Source organism: Carassius carassius, chromosome 22 (assembly GCF_963082965.1).
Source record: "Carassius carassius chromosome 22, fCarCar2.1, whole genome shotgun sequence".
Classification (NCBI taxonomy): Eukaryota; Metazoa; Chordata; class Actinopteri; order Cypriniformes; family Cyprinidae; genus Carassius; species Carassius carassius.
The window spans coordinates 22480419-22499635 of NC_081776.1; the positions used below are offsets into that span (position 1 = coordinate 22480419).

The 19217-nt window shown below is 49.0% G+C and overlaps 16 non-coding genes across 16 annotated transcripts; 8 read left to right on the forward strand and 8 right to left on the reverse strand.

The window, feature by feature from the left end:
* Positions 1 to 761: 761 nt before the first annotated feature.
* Positions 762 to 844, reverse strand: trnal-cag (transfer RNA leucine (anticodon CAG)). The gene has a single exon. It is a non-coding gene; the product is annotated as a tRNA-Leu (tRNA).
* A 96-nt stretch (positions 845 to 940) lies between these two features.
* Positions 941 to 1014, forward strand: trnam-cau (transfer RNA methionine (anticodon CAU)). The gene has a single exon. It is a non-coding gene; the product is annotated as a tRNA-Met (tRNA).
* Positions 1015 to 2220: 1206 nt separating this feature from the next.
* trnal-cag (transfer RNA leucine (anticodon CAG)) lies at positions 2221 to 2303 on the reverse strand. The gene has a single exon. It is a non-coding gene; the product is annotated as a tRNA-Leu (tRNA).
* Positions 2304 to 4432: 2129 nt separating this feature from the next.
* Positions 4433 to 4515, reverse strand: trnal-cag (transfer RNA leucine (anticodon CAG)). Its single transcript has one exon. It is a non-coding gene; the product is annotated as a tRNA-Leu (tRNA).
* Positions 4516 to 4611: 96 nt separating this feature from the next.
* Positions 4612 to 4685, forward strand: trnam-cau (transfer RNA methionine (anticodon CAU)). Its single transcript has one exon. It is a non-coding gene; the product is annotated as a tRNA-Met (tRNA).
* A 1384-nt stretch (positions 4686 to 6069) lies between these two features.
* trnat-cgu (transfer RNA threonine (anticodon CGU)) lies at positions 6070 to 6143 on the forward strand. The gene has a single exon. It is a non-coding gene; the product is annotated as a tRNA-Thr (tRNA).
* Positions 6144 to 8085: 1942 nt separating this feature from the next.
* trnal-cag (transfer RNA leucine (anticodon CAG)) lies at positions 8086 to 8168 on the reverse strand. The gene has a single exon. It is a non-coding gene; the product is annotated as a tRNA-Leu (tRNA).
* A 1268-nt stretch (positions 8169 to 9436) lies between these two features.
* On the forward strand, positions 9437 to 9510 carry trnam-cau (transfer RNA methionine (anticodon CAU)). The gene has a single exon. It is a non-coding gene; the product is annotated as a tRNA-Met (tRNA).
* A 3399-nt stretch (positions 9511 to 12909) lies between these two features.
* Positions 12910 to 12992, reverse strand: trnal-cag (transfer RNA leucine (anticodon CAG)). The gene has a single exon. It is a non-coding gene; the product is annotated as a tRNA-Leu (tRNA).
* A 1376-nt stretch (positions 12993 to 14368) lies between these two features.
* On the reverse strand, positions 14369 to 14451 carry trnal-cag (transfer RNA leucine (anticodon CAG)). Its single transcript has one exon. It is a non-coding gene; the product is annotated as a tRNA-Leu (tRNA).
* Positions 14452 to 14547: 96 nt separating this feature from the next.
* On the forward strand, positions 14548 to 14621 carry trnam-cau (transfer RNA methionine (anticodon CAU)). The gene has a single exon. It is a non-coding gene; the product is annotated as a tRNA-Met (tRNA).
* Positions 14622 to 15825: 1204 nt separating this feature from the next.
* On the reverse strand, positions 15826 to 15908 carry trnal-cag (transfer RNA leucine (anticodon CAG)). The gene has a single exon. It is a non-coding gene; the product is annotated as a tRNA-Leu (tRNA).
* Positions 15909 to 16004: 96 nt separating this feature from the next.
* trnam-cau (transfer RNA methionine (anticodon CAU)) lies at positions 16005 to 16078 on the forward strand. The gene has a single exon. It is a non-coding gene; the product is annotated as a tRNA-Met (tRNA).
* Positions 16079 to 17283: 1205 nt separating this feature from the next.
* On the reverse strand, positions 17284 to 17366 carry trnal-cag (transfer RNA leucine (anticodon CAG)). The gene has a single exon. It is a non-coding gene; the product is annotated as a tRNA-Leu (tRNA).
* Positions 17367 to 17462: 96 nt separating this feature from the next.
* On the forward strand, positions 17463 to 17536 carry trnam-cau (transfer RNA methionine (anticodon CAU)). Its single transcript has one exon. It is a non-coding gene; the product is annotated as a tRNA-Met (tRNA).
* A 1383-nt stretch (positions 17537 to 18919) lies between these two features.
* trnam-cau (transfer RNA methionine (anticodon CAU)) lies at positions 18920 to 18993 on the forward strand. Its single transcript has one exon. It is a non-coding gene; the product is annotated as a tRNA-Met (tRNA).
* The last annotated feature ends 224 nt before the right edge of the window (positions 18994 to 19217 follow it).

Genomic DNA, 19217 nt, shown 5'->3' on the forward strand with positions numbered 1-19217 from the left:
CATTTATGCTGGCTAACACTGCATGAAGGCAGTAATAGAATCCCTCTCATATTCATGTAACACATGGCCACGTCGTCCTGAGGTTTTGTGAAGTTTCAAAGGCCATATTGCTGCACTGCCCCGGTCCTGCAGATTTGCCTTATACAACGTTCGGGAGATTAGACCCTTCCGATCAGAGCAGGCCACACAACTCCTTGTCCAAACTCTTTGTTTTCTCCAGACTGGGCTACTGTTATGCTCCCTTGGCGGGTCTTCCGGCACGTACTATCAAGCCTCTGCAACTGATCCAGGATGCAGCAGCGAGAGTGGTCTTCAACGAGCCAAAGAAAGCCCACGTCACACCTCTCTTCATAATTTTGCACTGGCTACCAATAGCTGTTCGCGTCAGATTCAAGATACTGATGTTTGCCTACAAGATAACCACTGGCTCTGCAGCAATATACCTAAAGTCGCTGGTTCAGACCTATGCTTGCGTTCTGCAAGTGAACGACGCCTCGTGGTGCCATCCCAAAGAGGCACAAAATCACTCTCAAGGACCTTTTCCTGGACTGTTCCCAGCTGGTGCATCGGCTTGCCTATCTCAATTCGAGCAGCGGAGGCTTTAACCATTTTCAAAAAGTGTCTAAAAACTCATCCTTGTTTTCAAAGCCTGCCCAATGAATACTAGCATTTGCCAAATGCTGTGTTTTGTCAAAGTTAACGTCCTGCTGGCTCAACGTAGCGGAAGACTGAAGTCTCTGTCTGCAGCCAAAGGATAGATCTGTCAGAAGTGGGATTCGAACCCACGCCTCCAGGGGAGACTGCGACCTGAACGCAGCGCCTTAGACCGCTCCGCCATCCAGACACACTTGGTTGGCTAGGGATGGCCTGTTGGAGCCACACCTGAATGCACGGATCTAGAAGCTACTTATTCTCTGTTTGGGCGCCCCTCAGCGCACAAGGCTCGTTGGCGCAGTTAGGCAGCGCGTCAGTCTCATAATCTGAAGGTTGTGAGTTCGAGCCTCACACGGGGCAGAGTGGTGCTTTTTTTCTGATCACTGAGAGCGCTTAGACCAGGGGTATCAAACTAAATTCCTTTAAGGCCCGAGCCCTGTAGAGTGTTATTCCAAACCATCTCAAACACACAAGGCATGTAGTTTTAAAATGAGCCTGAAGGCCATGATTAGTTGGATAAGGTGTGTTCAATCAAGCTTGAATCTAAACTCTGCAGGTCTCCGGCCTTCCAGGGACTGAGTTTGACACCCGTGGCTTAGAAAGAAAGAGTGAGGTTCTCTGTCCCCTTCCGTGTGGGTTTCCCTGTGTCTCCTGGGGGGCAAAAGGCCACAGCTCCTCTTCAGGGCAGGTGAAATGATGTTTTGTGGAAAACTGTGGGGTTCCAGGTAAATTCCCTGAATCTCATCCAGCGACCTTGCGTGTAGACCCGTGCCATCCTTTTATATAAAATAAAGTGAAAATTCTGCCTTCATGCTGGCTAACACTGAATGAAGGCAGTAATAGCATCCCTCTCATATTCATGTAACACATGGCCACATCCTCCTGAGGTTTTGTGAAGTTTCAAAGGCCATATTGCTGCACTGGCCCGGTCCTGCAGATTTGCCTTATACAACGTTCGGAAGATTAGACCCTTCCGATCAGAGCAGGCCACACAACTCCTTGCCCAAGCTCTTTGTTTTCTCCAGACTGGGCTACTGTTATGCTCCCTTGGCGGGTCTTCCGGCACGTACTATCAAGCCTCTGCAACTGATCCAGGATGCAGCAGCGAGAGTGGTCTTCAACGAGCCAAAGAAAGCCCACGTCACACCTCTCTTCATAATTTTGCACTGGCTACCAATAGCTATTCGCATCAGATTCAAGATACTGATGTTTGCCTACAAGATAACCACTGGCTCTGCAGCAATATACCTTAAGTCGCTGGTTCAGACCTATGCTTGCGTTCTGCAAGTGAACGACGTCTCGTGGTGCCATCCCAAAGAGGCACAAAATCACTCTCAAGGACCTTTTCCTGGATTGTTCCCAGCTGGTGCATCGGCTTGCCTATCTCAATTCGAGCAGCGGAGGCTTTAACCATTTTCAAAAAGTGTCTAAAAACTCATCCTTGTCTTCAACGCCTGCCCAATGAATACTAGCATTTGCCAAATGCTGTGTTTTGTCAAAGTTAAAGTCCTGCCGGCTCAACGTAGCAGAAGACTGAAGTCTCTGTCTGCAGCCAAAGGATAGATCTGTCAGAAGTGGGATTCGAACCCACGCCTCCAGGGGAGACTGCGACCTGAACGCAGCGCCTTAGACCGCTCGGCCATCCTGACACCCTTGATTGGCCAGGGATGGCCTGTTGGAGCCACACCTGAATGCAAGGATCTAGAAGCTACTTATTCTCTGTTTGGGCGCCCTTTAGCCCACAAGCCTCGTTGGCGCAGTTAGCCAGCGTGTCAGTCACATAATCTGAAGATCGTGAGTTCGAGCCTCACACGGGGCAGAGTGGTGCTTTTTTTTTTGATCACTTAGAGCGCTTAGACCAGGGGTATCAAACTAAATTCCTTTAGGGCCCGAGCCCTGTAGAGTGTTGTTCCAACCCTTCTCAAACACACAAGGCATGTAGTTTTCAAATGAGCCTGAAGGCCATGATTAGTTGGATCAACTGTGTTCAATCAGGCTTGAATCTAAACTCTGCAGGTCTCCGGCCTTCCAGGGACTGAGTTTGACACCCGTGGCTTAGAAAGAAAGAGTGAGGTTCTCTGTCCCCTTCCGTGTGGGTTTCCCTGTGTCTCCTGGGGGCAAAAGGCCACAGCTCCTCTTCAGGGCAGGTGAAATGATGTTTTGTTAAAAACTGTGAGGTTCCAGGTAAATTCCCTGAATCTCATCCAGCGGCATTGCGTGTAGACCCGTGCCATCCTTTTGTACACAATGAAGTGAAAATACTGCATTCATGCTGGCTAACACTGAATGAAGGCAGTAATAGCATCCCTCTCATATTCATGTAACACATGGCCACATCCTCCTGAGGTTTTGTGAAGTTTCAATGGCCATATTGCTGCACTGGCCCGGTCCTGCAGATTTGCCTTATACAAAGTTCGGAAGATTAGACCCTTCCGATCAGAGCAGGCCACACAACTCCTTGTCCAAGCTCTTTGTTTTCTCCAGACTGGGCTACTGTTATGCTCCCTTGGCGGGTCTTCCGGCACGTACTATCAAGCCTCTGCAACTGATCCAGGATGCAGCAGCGAGAGTGGTCTTAAACGAGCCAAAGAAAGCCCACGTCACACCTCTCTTCATAATTTTGCACTGGCTACCAATAGCTGTTCGCATCAGATTCAAGACACTGATGTTTGCCTACAAGATAACCACTGGCTCTGCAGCAATATACCTAAAGTCGCTGGTTCAGACCTATGCTTGCGTTCTGCAAGTGAACGACGCCTCGTCGTTCCAGGGACTGAGTTTGACACCCGTGGCTAAGAAAGAAAGAGTGAGGTTCTCTTTCCCCTTCCGTGTGGGTTTCCCTGTGTCTCCTGGGGGCAAAATGCCACAGCTCCTCTTCAGGGCAGGTGAAATGAGGTTTTGTGGAAAACTGTGAGGTTCCAGGTAAATTCCCTGAATCTCATCCAGCGACATTGCGTGTAGACCCGTGCCATCCTTTCATATACAATGAAGTGAAAATTCTGCATTCATGCTGGCTAACACTGCATGAAGGCAGTAATAGAATCCCTCTCATATTCATGTAACACATGGCCACGTCGTCCTGAGGTTTTGTGAAGTTTCAAAGGCCATATTGCTGCACTGGCCCAGTCCTGCAGATTTGCCTTATACAACGTTCGGGAGATTAGACCCTTCCAATCAGAGCAGGCCACACAACTCCTTGTCCAAGCTCTTTGTTTTCTCCAGACTGGGCTACTGTTATGCTCCCTTGGCGGGTCTTCCGGTCTTCCTTGGCAGGTCTTCTACTATCAAGCCTCTGCAACTGATCCAGGATGCAGCAGCGAGAGTGGTCTTCAACGAGCCAAAGAAAGCCCACGTCACACCTCTCTTCATAATTTTGCACTGGCTACCAATAGCTGTTCGCATCAGATTCAAGATACTGATGTTTGCCTACAAGATAACCACTGGCTCTGCAGCAATATACCTAAAGTCGCTGGTTCAGACCTATGCTTGCGTTCTGCAAGTGAACGACGCCTCGTGGTGCCATCCCAAAGAGGCACAAAATCACTCTCAAGGACCTTTTCCTGGACTGTTCCCAGCTGGTGGATCGGCTTGCCTATCTCAATTCAATCAGCGGAGGCTTTAACCATTTTCAAAAAGTGTCTAAAAACTCATCCTTGTCTTCAACGCCTGCCCAATGAATACTAGCATTTGCCAAATGCTGTGTTTTGTCAAAGTTAACGCCCTGCTGGCTCAACGTAGCAGAAGACTGAAGTCTCTGTCTGCAGCCAAAGGATAGATCTGTCAGAAGTGGGATTCGAACCCACGCCTCCAGGGGAGACTGCGACCTGAACGCAGCGCCTTAGACCGCTCGGCCATCCTGACACACTTGGTTGGCTAGGGATGGCCTGTTGGAACCACACCTGAATGCACGGATCTAGAAGCTACTTATTCTCTGTTTGGGTGCCCTTTAGCCCACAAGCCTCGTTGGCGCAGTTAGGCAGCGCGTCAGTCTCATAATCTGAAGGTCGTGAGTTCGAGCCTCACATGGGGCAGAGTGGTGCTTTTTTTCTGATTACTGAGAGCGCTTAGACCAGGGGTATCAAACTAAATTCCTTTAGGGCCCGAGCCCTGTAGAGTGTTCTTCCAACCCTTCTCAAACACACAAGGCATATAGTTTTCAAATGAGCCTGAAGGCCGTGATTAGTTGGATCAGGTGTGTTCAATCAGGCTTGAATCTAAACTCTGCAGGTCTCCGACCTTCCAGGGACAGAGTTTGACACCCGTGGCTAAGAAAGAAAGAGTGAGGTTCTCTGTCCCCTTCCGTGTGGGTTTCCCTGTGTCTCCTGGGGGCAAAATGCCACAGCTCCTCTTCAGGGAAGGTGAAATGATGTTTTGTGGAAAACTGTGAGGTTCCAGGGAAATTCCCTGAATCTCATCCAGCGACATTGCGTGTAGACCCGTGGCATCCTTTCATATACAATGAAGTGAAAATTTTGCATTCATGCTGGCTAACACTGCATGAAGGCAGTAATAGAATCCCTCTCATAGTCATGTAACACATGGCCACGTCGTCCTGAGGTTTTGTGAAGTTTCAAAGGCCATATTGCTGCACTGGCCCGGTCCTGCAGATTTACCTTATACAACGTTCGGAAGATTTGACCCTTCCGATCAGAGCAGTCCACACAACTCCTTGTCCAAGCTCTTTGTTTTCTCCAGACTGGGCTACTGTTATGCTCCCTTGGCGGGTCTTCCGGCACGTACTATCAAGCCTCTGCAACTGATCCAGGATGCAGCAGCGAGAGTGGTCTTCAACGAGCCAAAGAAAGCCCACGTCACACCTCTCTTTATAATTTTGCACTGGCTACCAATAGCTGTTCGCATCAGATTCAAGATACTGATGTTTGCCTACAAGATAACCACTGGCTCTGCAGCAATATACCTAAAGTCGCTGGTTCAGACCTATGCTTGCGTTCTGCAAGTGAACGACGCCTCGTGGTGCCATCCCAAAGAGGCACAAAATCACTCTCAAGGACCTTTTCCTGGACTGTTCCCAGCTGGTGGATCGGCTTGCCTATCTCAATTCGAGCAGCTTAGGCTTTAACCATTTTCAAAAAGTGTCTAAAAACTCATCCTTGTCTTCAACGCATGCCCAATGAATACTAGCATTTGCCAAATGCTGTGTTTTGTCAAAGTTAACGCCCTGCTGGCTCAACGTAGCAGAAGACTAAAGTCTCTGTCTGCAGCCAAAGGATAGATCTGTCAGAAGTGTGATTCGAACCCAGGCCTCCAGGGGAAACTGCAACCTGAACTTGGTGCCTTAGACCGCTCGGCCATCCTGACACCCTTGCTTGTCTAGGGATGGCCTGTTGGAGCCACACCTGAATGCAAGGATATAGAAGCTACTTATTCTCTGTTTGGGCGCCCTTTGGCCCTCAAGCCTCGTTGGCGCAGTTAGGCAGCGCATCAGTCTCGTAATCTGAAGGTCGTGAGTTTGAGCCTCACACAGGGCAGAGTGGTGCTTTTTTCTGATCACTGAGAGCGCTTAGACCAGGGGTATCAAACTAAATTCCTTTAGGGCCCGAGCCCTGTAAAGTGTTCTTCCAACCCTTCTCAAACACACAAGGCATAAAGTTTTCAAATGAGCCTGAAGGCCATGATTAGTTGGATCAGGTGTGTTCAATCAGGCTTGAATCTAAACTCTGCAGGTCTCCGGCCTTCCAGGGACTGAGTTTGACACCCGTGGCTTAGAAAGAAAGAGTGAGGTTCTCTGTCCCCTTCCGTGTGGGTTTCCCTGTGTCTCCTGGGGGCAAAAGGCCACAGCTCCTCTTCAGGGAAGGTGAAATGATGTTTTGTGGAAAACTGTGAGGTTCCAGGTAAATTCCCTGAATCTCATCCAGCAACATTGCGTGTAGACCCGTGCCATCCTTTTATATACAATGAAGTGAAAATTCTGCATTCATAATGGCTAACGCTGAATGAAGGCAGTAATAGCATCCCTCTCATATTCATGTAACACATGGCCACATCCTCCTGAGGTTTTGTGAAGTTTCAAAGGCCATATTGCCGCACTGGCCCGGTCCTGCAGATTTGCCTTATACAACTTTCGGAAGATTAGACCCTTCCGATCAGAGCAGGCCACACAACTCCTTGTCCAAGCTCTTTGTTTTCTCCAGACTTGGCTACTGTTATGCTCCCTTGGCGGGTCTTCCGGCACGTACTATCAAGCCTCTGCAACTGATCCAGGATGCAGCAGTGAGAGTGGTCTTCAACGAGCCAAAGAAAGCCCACGTCACACCTCTCTTCATAATTTTGCACTGGCTACCAATAGCTGTTCGCATCAGATTCAAGATACTGAAGTTTGCCTACAAGATAACCACTGGCTCTGCAGCAATATACCTAAAGTCGCTGGTTCAGACCTATGCTTGCGTTCTGCAAGTGAACGATGCCTCGTCGTTCCAGGGACTGAGTTTGACACCCGTGGTTAAGAGAGAAAGAGTGAGGTTCTCTGTCCCCTTCAGTGTGGGTTTCCCTGTGTCTCCTGGGGGCAAAATGCCACAGCTCCTCTTCAGGGCAGGAGAAATGATGTTTTGTGGAAAACTATGAGGTTCCAGGTAAATTCCCTGAATCTCATCCAGCGACATTGCGTGTAGACTTGTGGCATCCTTTCATATACAATGAAGTGAAAATTCTGCAATCATGCTGGCTAACACTGCATGAAGGCAGTAATAGAATCCCTCTCATATTCATGTAACACATGGCCACGTCGTCCTGAGGTTTTGTGAAGTTTCAAAGGCCATATTGCTGCACTGGCCCGGTCCTGCAGATTTGCCTTATACAACGTTCGGAAAATTAGACCCTTCCGATCAGAGCAGGCCACACAACTCCTTGTCCAAGCTCTTTGATTTCTCCAGACTGGGCTACTGTTAGGCTCCCTTGGCGGGTATTCCGGCATGTACTATCAAGCCTCTGCAACTGATCCAGGATGCAGCAGCGAGAGTGGTCTTCAACGAGCCAAAGAAAGCCGACGTCACACCTCTCTTCATAATTTTGCACTGGCTACCAATAGCTGTTCGCATCAGATTCAAGATACTGATGTTTGCCTACAAGATAACCACTGGCTCTGCAGCAATATACCTAAAATCGCTGGTTCAGACCTATGCTTGCGTTCTGCAAGTGAACAACGCCTCGTGGTGCCATCCCAAAGAGGCACAATATCACTCTCAAGGACCTTTTCCTGGACTGTTCCCAGCTGGTGGATCGGCTTGCCTATCTCAATTCAAGCAGCGGAGGCTTTAACCATTGTCAAAAAGTATCTAAAACCTCATCCTTGTCTTCAACACCTGCCCAATGAATACTAGCATTTGCCAAATGCTGTGTTTTGTCAAAGTTAACGCCCTGCTGGCTCAACGTAGCAGAAGACTGAAGTCTCTGTCTGCAGCCAAAGGCTAGATCTGTCAGAAGTGGGATTCGAACCCACGCCTCCAGGGGAGACTGCAACCTGAACGCAGCCCCTTAGACCGCTCGGCCATCCTGACACCCTTGCTTGGCTAGGGATGGCCTGTTGGAGCCACACCTGAATGCAAGGATCTAGAAGCTACTTATTCTCTGTTTGGGCGCACTTCAGCCCACAAGCCTCGTTGACGCAGTTAGGCAGTGCGTCGGTCTCATAATCTGAAGGTCGTTAGTTCGAGCCTCACACGGGGCAGAGTGGTGCTTTTTTTCTGATCACTGAGAGCGCTTATACCAGGAGTATCAAACTAAATTCCTTTAGGGCCCGAGCCCTGTAGAGTGTTGTTCCAACCCTTCTCAAACACACAAGGCATGTAGTTTTCAAATGACCCTGAAGGCCATGATTAGTTGGATCAGGTGTGTTCAATCAGGCTTGAATCTAAACTCTGCAGGTCTCCGGCCTTCCAGGGACTGAGTTTGACACCCGTGGCTTAGAAAGAAAGAGTGAGGTTCTCTGTCCCCTTCCGTGTGGGTTTCCCTGTGTCTCCTGGGGGCAAAAGGCCACAGCTCCTCTTTAGGGAAGCTGAAATGATGTTTTGTGGAAAACTGTGAGGTTCCAGGTAAATTCCCTGAATCTCATCCAGCGACATTGCATGTAGACCCGTGCCATCCTTTTCCTTATCAAGCCTCTGCAACTGATCCAGGATGCAGCAGCGAGAGTGGTCTTCAACGAGCCAAAGAAAGCCCACGTCACACCTCTCTTTATAATTTTGCACTGGCTACCAATAGCTGTTCGCATCAGATTCAAGATACTGATGTTTGCCTACAAGATAACCACTGGCTCTGCAGCAATATACCTAAAGTCGCTGGTTCAGACCTATGCTTGCGTTCTGCAAGTGAACGACGCCTCGTGGTGCCATCCCAAAGAGGCACAAAATCACTCTCAAGGACCTTTTCCTGGACTGTTCGCAGCTGGTGGATCGGCTTGCCTATCTCAATTCGAGCAGCTTAGGCTTTAACCATTTTCAAAAAGTGTCTAAAAACTCATCCTTGTCTTCAACGCATGCCCAATGAATACTAGCATTTGCCAAATGCTGTGTTTTGTCAAAGTTAACGCCCTGCTGGCTCAACGTAGCAGAAGACTAAAGTCTCTGTCTGCAGCCAAAGGATAGATCTGTCAGAAGTGTGATTCGAACCCAGGCCTCCAGGGGAAACTGCGACTTGAACTTGGTGCCTTAGACCGCTCGGCCATCCTGACACCCTTGCTTGTCTAGGGATGGCCTGTTGGAGCCACACCTGAATGCAAGGATATAGAAGCTACTTATTCTCTGTTTGGGCGCCCTTTGGCCCTCAAGCCTCGTTGGCGCAGTTAGGCAGCGCATCAGTCTCATAATCTGAAGGTCGTGAGTTTGAGCCTCACACAGGGCAGAGTGGTGCTTTTTTCTGATCACTGAGAGCGCTTAGACCAGGGGTATCAAACTAAATTCCTTTAGGGCCCGAGCCCTGTAAAGTGTTCTTCCAACCCTTCTCAAACACACAAGGCATAAAGTTTTCAAATGAGCCTGAAGGCCATGATTAGTTGGATCAGGTGTGTTCAATCAGGCTTGAATCTAAACTCTGCAGGTCTCCGGCCTTCCAGGGACTGAGTTTGACACCCGTGGCTTAGAAAGAAAGAGTGAGGTTCTCTGTCCCCTTCCGTGTGGGTTTCCCTGTGTCTCCTGGGGGCAAAAGGCCACAGCTCCTCTTCAGGGAAGGTGAAATGATGTTTTGTGGAAAACTGTGAGGTTCCAGGTAAATTCCCTGAATCTCATCCAGCAACATTGCGTGTAGACCCGTGCCATCCTTTTATATACAATGAAGTGAAAATTCTGCATTCATAATGGCTAACACTGAATGAAGGCAGTAATAGCATCCCTCTCATATTCATGTAACACATGGCCACATCCTCCTGAGGTTTTGTGAAGTTTCAAAGGCCATATTGCCGCACTGGCCCGGTCCTGCAGATTTGCCTTATACAACGTTCGGAAGATTAGACCCTTCCGATCAGAGCAGGCCACACAACTCCTTGTCCAAGCTCTTTGTTTTCTCCAGACTGGGCTACTGTTATGCTCCCTTGGCGGGTCTTCCGGCACGTACAATAAAGCCTCTGCAACTGATCCAGGATGCAGCAGCGAGAGTGGTTTTCACCGAGCCAAAGAAAGCCCAAGTCACACCTCTCTTCATAATTTTGCACTGGCTACCAATAGCTGTTCGCATCAGATTCAAGATACTGATGTTTGCCTACAAGATAACCACTGGCTCTGCAGCAATATACCTAAAGTCGCTGGTTCAGACCTATGCTTGCGTTCTGCAAGTGAACGACGCCTCGTGGTGCCATCCCAAAGAGGCACAAAATCACTCTCAAGGACCTTTTCCTGGACTGTTCCCAGCTGGTGGATCGGCTTGCCTATCTCAATTCAAGCAGCGGAGGCTTTAACCATTTTCAAAAAGTGTCTAAAAACTCATCCTTGTCTTCAAAGCCTGCCCAATGAATACTAGCATTTGCCAAATGCTGTGTTTTGTCAAAGTTAACGCCCTGCTGGCTCAACGTAGCAGAAGACTGAAGTCTCTGTCTGCAGCCAAAGGATAGATCTGTCAGAAGTGGGATTTGAACCCACGCCTCCAGGGGTGACTGCAACCTGAACGCAGCTCCTTAGACCGCTCGGCCATCCTGACACCCTTGCTTGGCTAGGGATGGCCTCTTCGAGCCACACCTGAATGCAAGGATCTAGAAGCTACTTATTCTCTGTTTGGGCACCCTTCAGCCCACAAGCCTCGTTGTTCAGTTAGGCAGCGCGTCAGTGTCATAATCTGAAGGTCGTGAGTTCGAGCCTCACACAGGGCAGAGTGGTGCTTTTTTTCTGATCACTGAGAGCGCTTAGACCAGGGGTATCAAACTAAATTCCTTTAGGGCCCGAGCCCTGTAGAGTGTTGTTCCAACCCTTCTCAAACACACAAGGCATGTAGTTTTCAAATGAGCCTGAAGGCCATGATTAGTTGGATCAGGTGTGTTCAATCAGGCTTGAATCTAAACTCTGCAGGTCTCCGGCCTTCCAGGGACTGAGTTTGACACCCGTGGCTTAGAAAGAAATAGTGAGGTTCTCTGTCCCCTTCCGTGTGGGTTTCCCTGTGTCTCCTGGGGGCAAAAGGCCACAGCTCCTCCTCAGGGCAGGTGAAACGATGTTTTGTGGAAAACTGTGAGGTTCCAGGGAAATTCCCTGAATCTCATCCAGCGACATTGCGTGTAGACCCGTGCCATCCTTTTATATACAATGAAGTGAAAATTCTGCATTCATGCTGGCTAACACTGAATGAAGGCAGTAATAGCATCCCTCTCATATTCATGTAACACATGGCCACATCCTCCTGAGGTTTTGTGAAGTTTCAAAGGCCATATTGCTGCACTGGCCCGGTCCTGCAGATTTGCCTAATATAACGTTCGGAAGATTAGACCCTTCCGATCAGAGCAGGCCACACAACTCCTTGTCCAAGCTCTTTGTTTTCTCCAGACTGGGCTACTGTTATGCTCCCTTGGCGGGTCTTCCGGCACCTACTATCAAGCCTCTGCAACTGATCCAGGATGCAGCAGCGAGAGTGGTCTTCAACGAGCCAAAGAAAGCCCACGTCAAACTTCTCTTCATAATTTTGCACTGGCTACCAATAGCTGTTCACATCAGATTCTAGATACTGATGTTTGCCTACAAGATAACCACTGGCTCTGCAGCAATATACCTAAAGTCGCTGGTTCAGACCTATGCTTGCATTCTGCAAGTGAACGACGCCTCGTAGTTCCAGGGACTGAGTTTGACACCCGTGGCTAAGAAAGAAAGACTGAGGTTCTCTGTCTCCTTCCGTGTGGGTTTCCCTGTGTCTCCTGGGGGCAAAATGCCACAGCTCCTCTTCAGGGCAGGTGAAATGATGTTTTGTGGAAAACTATGAGGTTCCAGGTAAATTCCCTGAATCTCATCCAGCGACATTGCGTGTAGACCCGTGGCATCCTTTCATATACAATGAAGTGAAAATTCTGCATTCATGCTGGCTAACACTGCATGAAGGCAGTAATAGAATCCCTCTCATATTCATGTAACACATGGCCACGTCGTCCTGAGGTTTTGTGAAGTTTCAAAGGCCATATTGCTGCACTGGCCCCGTCCTGCAGATTTGCCTTATACAACGTTCGGAAGATTAGACCCTTCCGATCAGAGTAGGCCACACAACTCCTTGTCCAAGCTCTTTGTTTTCTCCAGACTGGGCTACTGTTATGCTCCCTTGGCGGGTCTTCCGGCACGTACTATCAAGCCTCTGCAACTGATCCAGGATGCAGCAGCGAGAGTGGTCTTCAACGAGCCAAAGAAAGCCCACGTCACACCTCTCTTCATAATTTTGCACTGGCTACCAATAGCTGTTCGCATCAGATTCAAGATACTGATGTTTGCCTACAAGATAACCACTGGCTCTGCAGCAATATACCTAAAGTCGCTGGTTCAGACCTATGCTTCCGTTCTGCAAGTGAAAGACGCCTCGTGGTGCCATCCCAAAGAGGCACAAAATCACTGTCAAGGACCTTTTCCTGGACTGTGCCCAGCTGGTGGATCGGCTTGCCTATCTCAATTCGAGCAGCGGAGGCTTTAACCATTTTCAAAAAGTGTCTAAAAACTCATCCTTGTCTTCAATGCCTGCCCAATGAATACTAGCATTTGCCAAATGCTGTGTTTTGTCAAAGTTAACACCCTGCTGGCTCAACGTAGCAGAAGACTGAAGTCTCTGTCTGCAGCCAAAGGATAGATCTGTCAGAAGTGGGATTCGAACCCACGCCTCCAGGGGAGACTGCAACCTGAACGCAGCGCCTTAGACCGCTTGGCCATCCTGACACCCTTTCTTGGCTAGGGATGGCCTGTTGGAGCCACACCTGAATGCAAGGATCTAGAAGCTACTTATTCTCTGCTTGGGCGCCCTTTAGCCCACAAGCCTCGTTGGCGCAGTTAGGCACCTCGTCAGTCTCATAATCTGAAGGTCGTGAGTTCGAGTCTCACACGGGGCAGAGTGGTGCTTTTTTTCTGATCACTGAGAGCGCTTAGACCAGGGGTATCAAACTAAATTCCTTTAGGGCCCGAGCCCTGTAGAGTGTTGTTCCAACCCTTCTCAAACGCACAAGGCATGTAGTTTTCAAATGAGCCTGAAGGCCATGATTAGTTGAATCAGGTGTGTTCAATCAGGCTTGAATCTTAACTCTGCAGGTCTCCGGCCTTCCAGGGACTGAGTTTGACACCCGTGGCTTAGAAAGAAAGAGTGAGGTTCTCTGTCCCCTTCCGTGTGGGTTTCACTGTGTCTCCTGGGGGCAAAAGGCCACAGCTCCTCTTCAGGGCAGGTGAAATAATGTTTTGTGGAAAACTGTGAGGTTCCAGGTAAATTCCCTGAATCTCATCCAACGACATTGCGTGTAGACCCGTGCCATCCTTTTATATACAATGAAGTGAAAATTCTGCATTCATGCTGGCTAACACTGAATGAAGGCAGTAATAGCATCCCTCTCATATTCATGTAACACATGGCCACATCCTCCTGAGGTTTTGTGAAGTTTCAAAGGCCATATTGCTGCACTGGCCCGGTCCTGCAGATTTGCCTTATACAAAGTTCGGAAGATTAGACCCTTCCCGATCAGAGCAGGCCACACAACTCCTTGTCCAAGCTCTTTGTTTTCTCCAGACTGGGCTACTGTTATGCTCCCTTGGCGGGTCTTCCGGCACGTACTATCAAGCCTCTGCAACTGATCCAGGATGCAGCAGCGAGAGTGGTCTTCAACGAGCCAAAGAAAGCCCACGTCACACCTCTCTTCATAATTTTGCACTGGCTACCAATAGCTGTTCGCATCAGATTCAAGATACTGATGTTTGCCTACAAGATAACCACTGGCTCTGCAGCAATATACCTAAAGTCGCTGGTTCAGACCTATGCTTGCGTTCTGCAAGTGAACGACACCTCGTGGTGCCATCCCAAAGAGGCACAAAATCACTCTCAAGGACCTTTTCCTGGACTGTTCCCAGCTGGTGGATCGGCTTGCCTATCTCAATTCAATCAGCGGAGGCTTTAACCATTTTCAAAAAGTGTCTAAAAACTCATCCTTGTCTTCAACGCCTGCCCAATGAATACTAGCATTTGCCAAATGCTGTGTTTTGTCAAAGTTAACGCCCTGCTGGCTCAACGTAGCAGAAGACTGAAGTCTCTGTCTGCAGCCAAAGGATAGATCTGTCAGAAGTGGGATTCGAACCCACGCCTCCAGGGGAGACTGCGACCTGAACGCAGCGCCTTAGACCGCTCGGCCATCCTGACACACTTGGTTGGCTAGGGATGGCCTGTTGGAGCCACACCTGAATGCACGGATCTAGAAGCTACTTATTCTCTGTTTGGGCGTCTTTTAGCCCACAAGCCTCATTGGCGCAGTTAGGCAGCGCGTCAGTCTCATAATCTGAAGGTCGTGAGTTCGATCCTCACACGGGGCAGAGTGGTGCTTTTTTCTGATCACTGAGAGCGCTTAGACCAGGGCTGTCAAACTGAATTCCTTTAGGGCCCGAGCCCTGTAGAGTGTTCTTCCAACCCTTCTCAAACACACAAGGCATGTAGTTTTCAAATGAGCCTGAAGGCCATGATTAGTTGGATCAGGTGTGTTCAATCAGGCTTGAATCTAAACTCTGCAGGTCTCCGGCCTTCCAGGGACTGAGTTTGACACCCGTGGCTTAGAAAGAAAGAGTGAGGTTCTCTGTCCCCTTCCGTGTGGGTTTCCCTGTGTCTCCTGGGGGCAAAAGGCCACAGCTCCTCTTCAGGGAAGGTGAAATGATGTTTTGTGGAAAACTGTGAGGTTCCAGGTAAATTCCCTGAATCTCATCCAGCGACATTGCGTGTAGACCCGTGCCATCCTTTTGTATACAATGAAGTGAAAATTCTGCATTCATGCTGGCTAACACTGAATGAAGGCAGTAATAGCATCCCTCTCATATTCATGTAACACATGGCCACATCCTCCTGAGGTTTTGTGAAGTTTCAAAGGCCATATTGCTGCACTGGCCCGGTCTTGCAGATTTGCCTTATACAAAGTTCGGAAGATTAGACCCTTCCGATCCGAGCAGGCCACACAACTCCTTGTCCAAGCTCTTTGTTTTCTCCAGACTGGGCTACTGTTATGCTCCCTTGGCGGGTCTTCCGGCACGTACTATCAAGCCTCTGCAACTGATCCAGGATGCAGCAGCGAGAGTGGTCTTCAACGAGCCAAAGAAAACCCACGTCACACCTCTCTTCATAATTTTGCACTGGCTACCAATAGCTGTTCGCATCAGATTCAAGATACTGATGTTTGCCTACAAGATAACCACTGGCTCTGCAGCTATATACCTAAAGTCGCTGGTTCAGACCTATGCTTGCGTTCTGCAAGTGAACGACGCCTCGTGGTGCCATCCCAAAGAGGCACAAAATCACTCTCAAGGACCTTTTCCTGGACTGTTCCCAGCTGGTGGATCGGCTTGCCTATCTCAATTCAATCAGCGGAGGCTTTAACCATTTTCAAAAAGTGTCTAAAAACTCATCCTTGTCTTCAACGCCTGCCCAATGAATACTAGCATTTGCCAAATGCTGTGTTTTGTCAAAGTTAACGCCCTGCTGGCTCAACGTAGCAGAAGACCTAAGTCTCTGTCTGCAGCCAAAGGATAGATCTGTCAGAAGTGGGATTCGAACCCACGCCTCCAGGGGAGACTGCGACCTGAACGCAGCGCCTTAGACTGCTCGGCCATCCTGACACACTTGGTTGGCTAGGGATGGCCTGTTGGAGCCACACCTGAATGCATGGATCTAGAAGCTACTTATTCTCTGTTTGTGCACCCTTTAGCTCACAAGCCTCGTTGGCGCAGTTAGGCAGCGCGTCAGTCTCATAATCTGAAGGTTGTGAGTTCGAGCCTCACACGGGGCAGAGTGGTGCTTTTTTTCTGATCACTGAGAGCGCTTAGACCAGGGGTATCAAACTAAATTCCTTTAGGGCCCGAGCCCTGTAGAGTGTTGTTCCAAACCTTCTCAAACACACAAGGCATGTAGTTTTCAAATGAGCCTGAAGGCCATGATTAGTTGGATCAGGTGTGTTCAATCAGGCTTGAATCTAAACTCTGCAGGTCTCCGGCCTTCCAGGGACTGAGTTTGACACCCGTGGCTTAGAAAGAAAGAGTGAGGTTCTCTGTCCCCTTCCGTGTGGGTTTCCCTGTGTCTCCTGGGGGCAAAAGGCCACAGCTCCTCTTCAGGGCAGGTGAAATGATGTTTTGTAGAAAACTGTGAGGTTCCAGGTAAATTCCCTGAATCTCATCCAGCGACATTGTGTGTAGACCCGTGCCATCCTTTTATATACAATGAAGTGAAAATTCTGCATTCATGCTGGCTAACACTGAATGAAGGCAGTAATAGCATCCCTCTCATATTCATGTAACACATGGCCACATCCTCCTGAGGTTTTGTGAAGTTTCAAAGGCCATATTGCTGCACTGGCCCGGTCCTGCAGATTTGCCTTATACAAAGTTCGGAAGATTAGACCCTTCCAATCAGAGCAGGCCACACAACTCCTTGTCCAAGCTCTTTGTTTTCTCCAGACTGGGCTACTGTTATGCTCCCTTGGCGGGTCTTCCGGCACGTACTATCAAGCCTCTGCAACTGATCCAGGATGCAGCAGCGAGAGTGGTCTTCAACGAGCCAAAGAAAGCCCACGTCACACCTCTCTTCATAATTTTGCACTGGCTACCAATAGCTGTTCGCATCAGATTCAAGATACTGATGTTTGCCTACAAGATAACCACTGGCTCTGCAGCAATATACCTAAAGTCGCTGGTTCAGACCTATGCTTGCGTTCTGCAAGTGAACGACACCTCGTGGTGCCATCCCAAAGAGGCACAAAATCACTCTCAAGGACCTTTTCCTGGACTGTTCCCAGCTGGTGGATCGGCTTGCCTATCTCAATTCAATCAGCGGAGGCTTTAACCATTTTCAAAAAGTGTCTAAAAACTCATCCTTGTCTTCAACGCCTGCCCAATGAATACTAGCATTTGCCAAATGCTGTGTTTTGTCAAAGTTAACGCCCTGCTGGCTCAACGTAGCAGAAGACTGAAGTCTCTGTCTGCAGCCAAAGGATAGATCTGTCAGAAGTGGGATTCGAACCCACGCCTCCAGGGGAGACTGCGACCTGAACGCAGCGCCTTAGACCGCTCGGCCATCCTGACACACTTGGTTGGCTAGGGATGGCCTGTTGGAGCCACACCTGAATGCACGGATCTAGAAGCTACTTATTCTCTGTTTGGGCGCCCTTTAGCCCACAAGCCTCGTTGGCGCAGTTAGGCAGTGCGTCAGTCTCATAATCTGAAGGACGTGAGTTCGAGCCTCACACGGGGCAGAGTGGTGCTTTTTTCTGATCACTGAGAGCGCTTAGACCAGGGTTATCAAACTAAATTCCTTTAGGGCCCGAGCCCTGTAGAGTGTTCTTCCAACCCTTCTCAAACACACAAGGCATGTAGTTTTCAAATGAGCCTGAAGGCCATGATTAGTTGGATCAGGTGTGTTCAATCAGGCTTGAATCTAAACTCTGCAGGTCTCCGGCCTTCCAGGGACTGAGTTTGACACCCGTGGCTAAGAAAGAAAGAGTGAGGTTCTCTGTCCCCTTCCGTGTGTGTTTCCCTGTGTCTCCTGGGGGCAAAAGGCAACAGCTCCTCTTCAGGGCAGGTGAAATGAGGTTTTGTGGAAAACTGTGAGGTTCCAGGTAAATTCCCTGAATCTAATCCAGCGACATTGCGTGTAGACCCGTGCCATCCTTTCAGATACAATGAAGTGAAAATTCTGCATTCATGCTGGCTAACACTGCATGAAGGCAGTAATAGAATCCCTCTCATATTCATGTAACACATGGCCACGTCGTCCTGAGGTTTTGTGAAGTTTCAAAGGCCATATTGCTGCACTGGCCCGGTCCTGCAGATTTGCCTTATACAACGTTCGGGAGATTAGACCCTTCCGATCCGAGCAGGCCACACAACTCCTTGTCCAAGCTCTTTGTTTTCTCCAGACTGGGCTACTGTTATGCTCACTTGGTGGGTCTTCCGGCACGTACTATCAAGCCTCTGCAACTGATCCAGGATGCAGCAGCGAGAGTGGTCTTCAACGAGCCAAAGAAAGCCCACGTCACACCTCTCTTCATAATTTTGCACTGGCTACCAATAGCTGTTCGCATCAGATTCAAGATACTGATGTTTGCCTACAAGATAACCACTGGCTCTGCAGCAATATACCTAAAGTCGCTGGTTCAGACCTATGCTTGCGTTCTGCAAGTGAACGACGCCTCGTGGTGCCATCCCAAAGAGGCACAAAATCACTCTCAAGGACCTTTTCCTGGACTGTTCCCAGCTGGTGCATCGGCTTGCCTATCTCAACTCGAGCAGCGGAGGCTTTAACCATTTTCAAAAAGCGTCTAAAAACTCATCCTTGTCTTCAACGCCTGCCCAATGAATACTAGCATTTGCCAAATGCTGTGTTTTGTCAAAGTTAACGTCCTGCTGGCTCAACGTAGCAGAAGACTGAAGTCTCTGTCTGCAGCCAAAGGATAGATCTGTCAGAAGTTGGATTCGAACCCACACCTCCAGGGGAGACTGCGACCTGAACACAGCGCCTTAGACCGCTTGGCCATCCTTACACCCTTGATTGGCTAGGGATGGCCTGTTGGAGCCACACCTGAATGCAAGGATCTAGAAGCTACTTATTCTCTGTTTGTGCACCCTTTAGCTCACAAGCCTCGTTGGCGCAGTTAGGCAGCGCGTCAGTCTCATAATCTTAAGGTTGTGAGTTCGAGCCTCACACGGGGCAGAGTGGTGCTTTTTTTCTGATCACTGAGAGCGCTTAGACCAGGGGTATCAAACTAAATTCCTTTAGGGCCCGAGCCCTGTAGAGTGTTGTTCCAAACCTTCTCAAACACACAAGGCATGTAGTTTTCAAATGAGCCTGAAGGCCATGATTAGTTGGATCAGGTGTGTTCAATCAGGCTTGAATCTAAACTCTGCAGGTCTCCGGCCTTCCAGGGACTGAGTTTG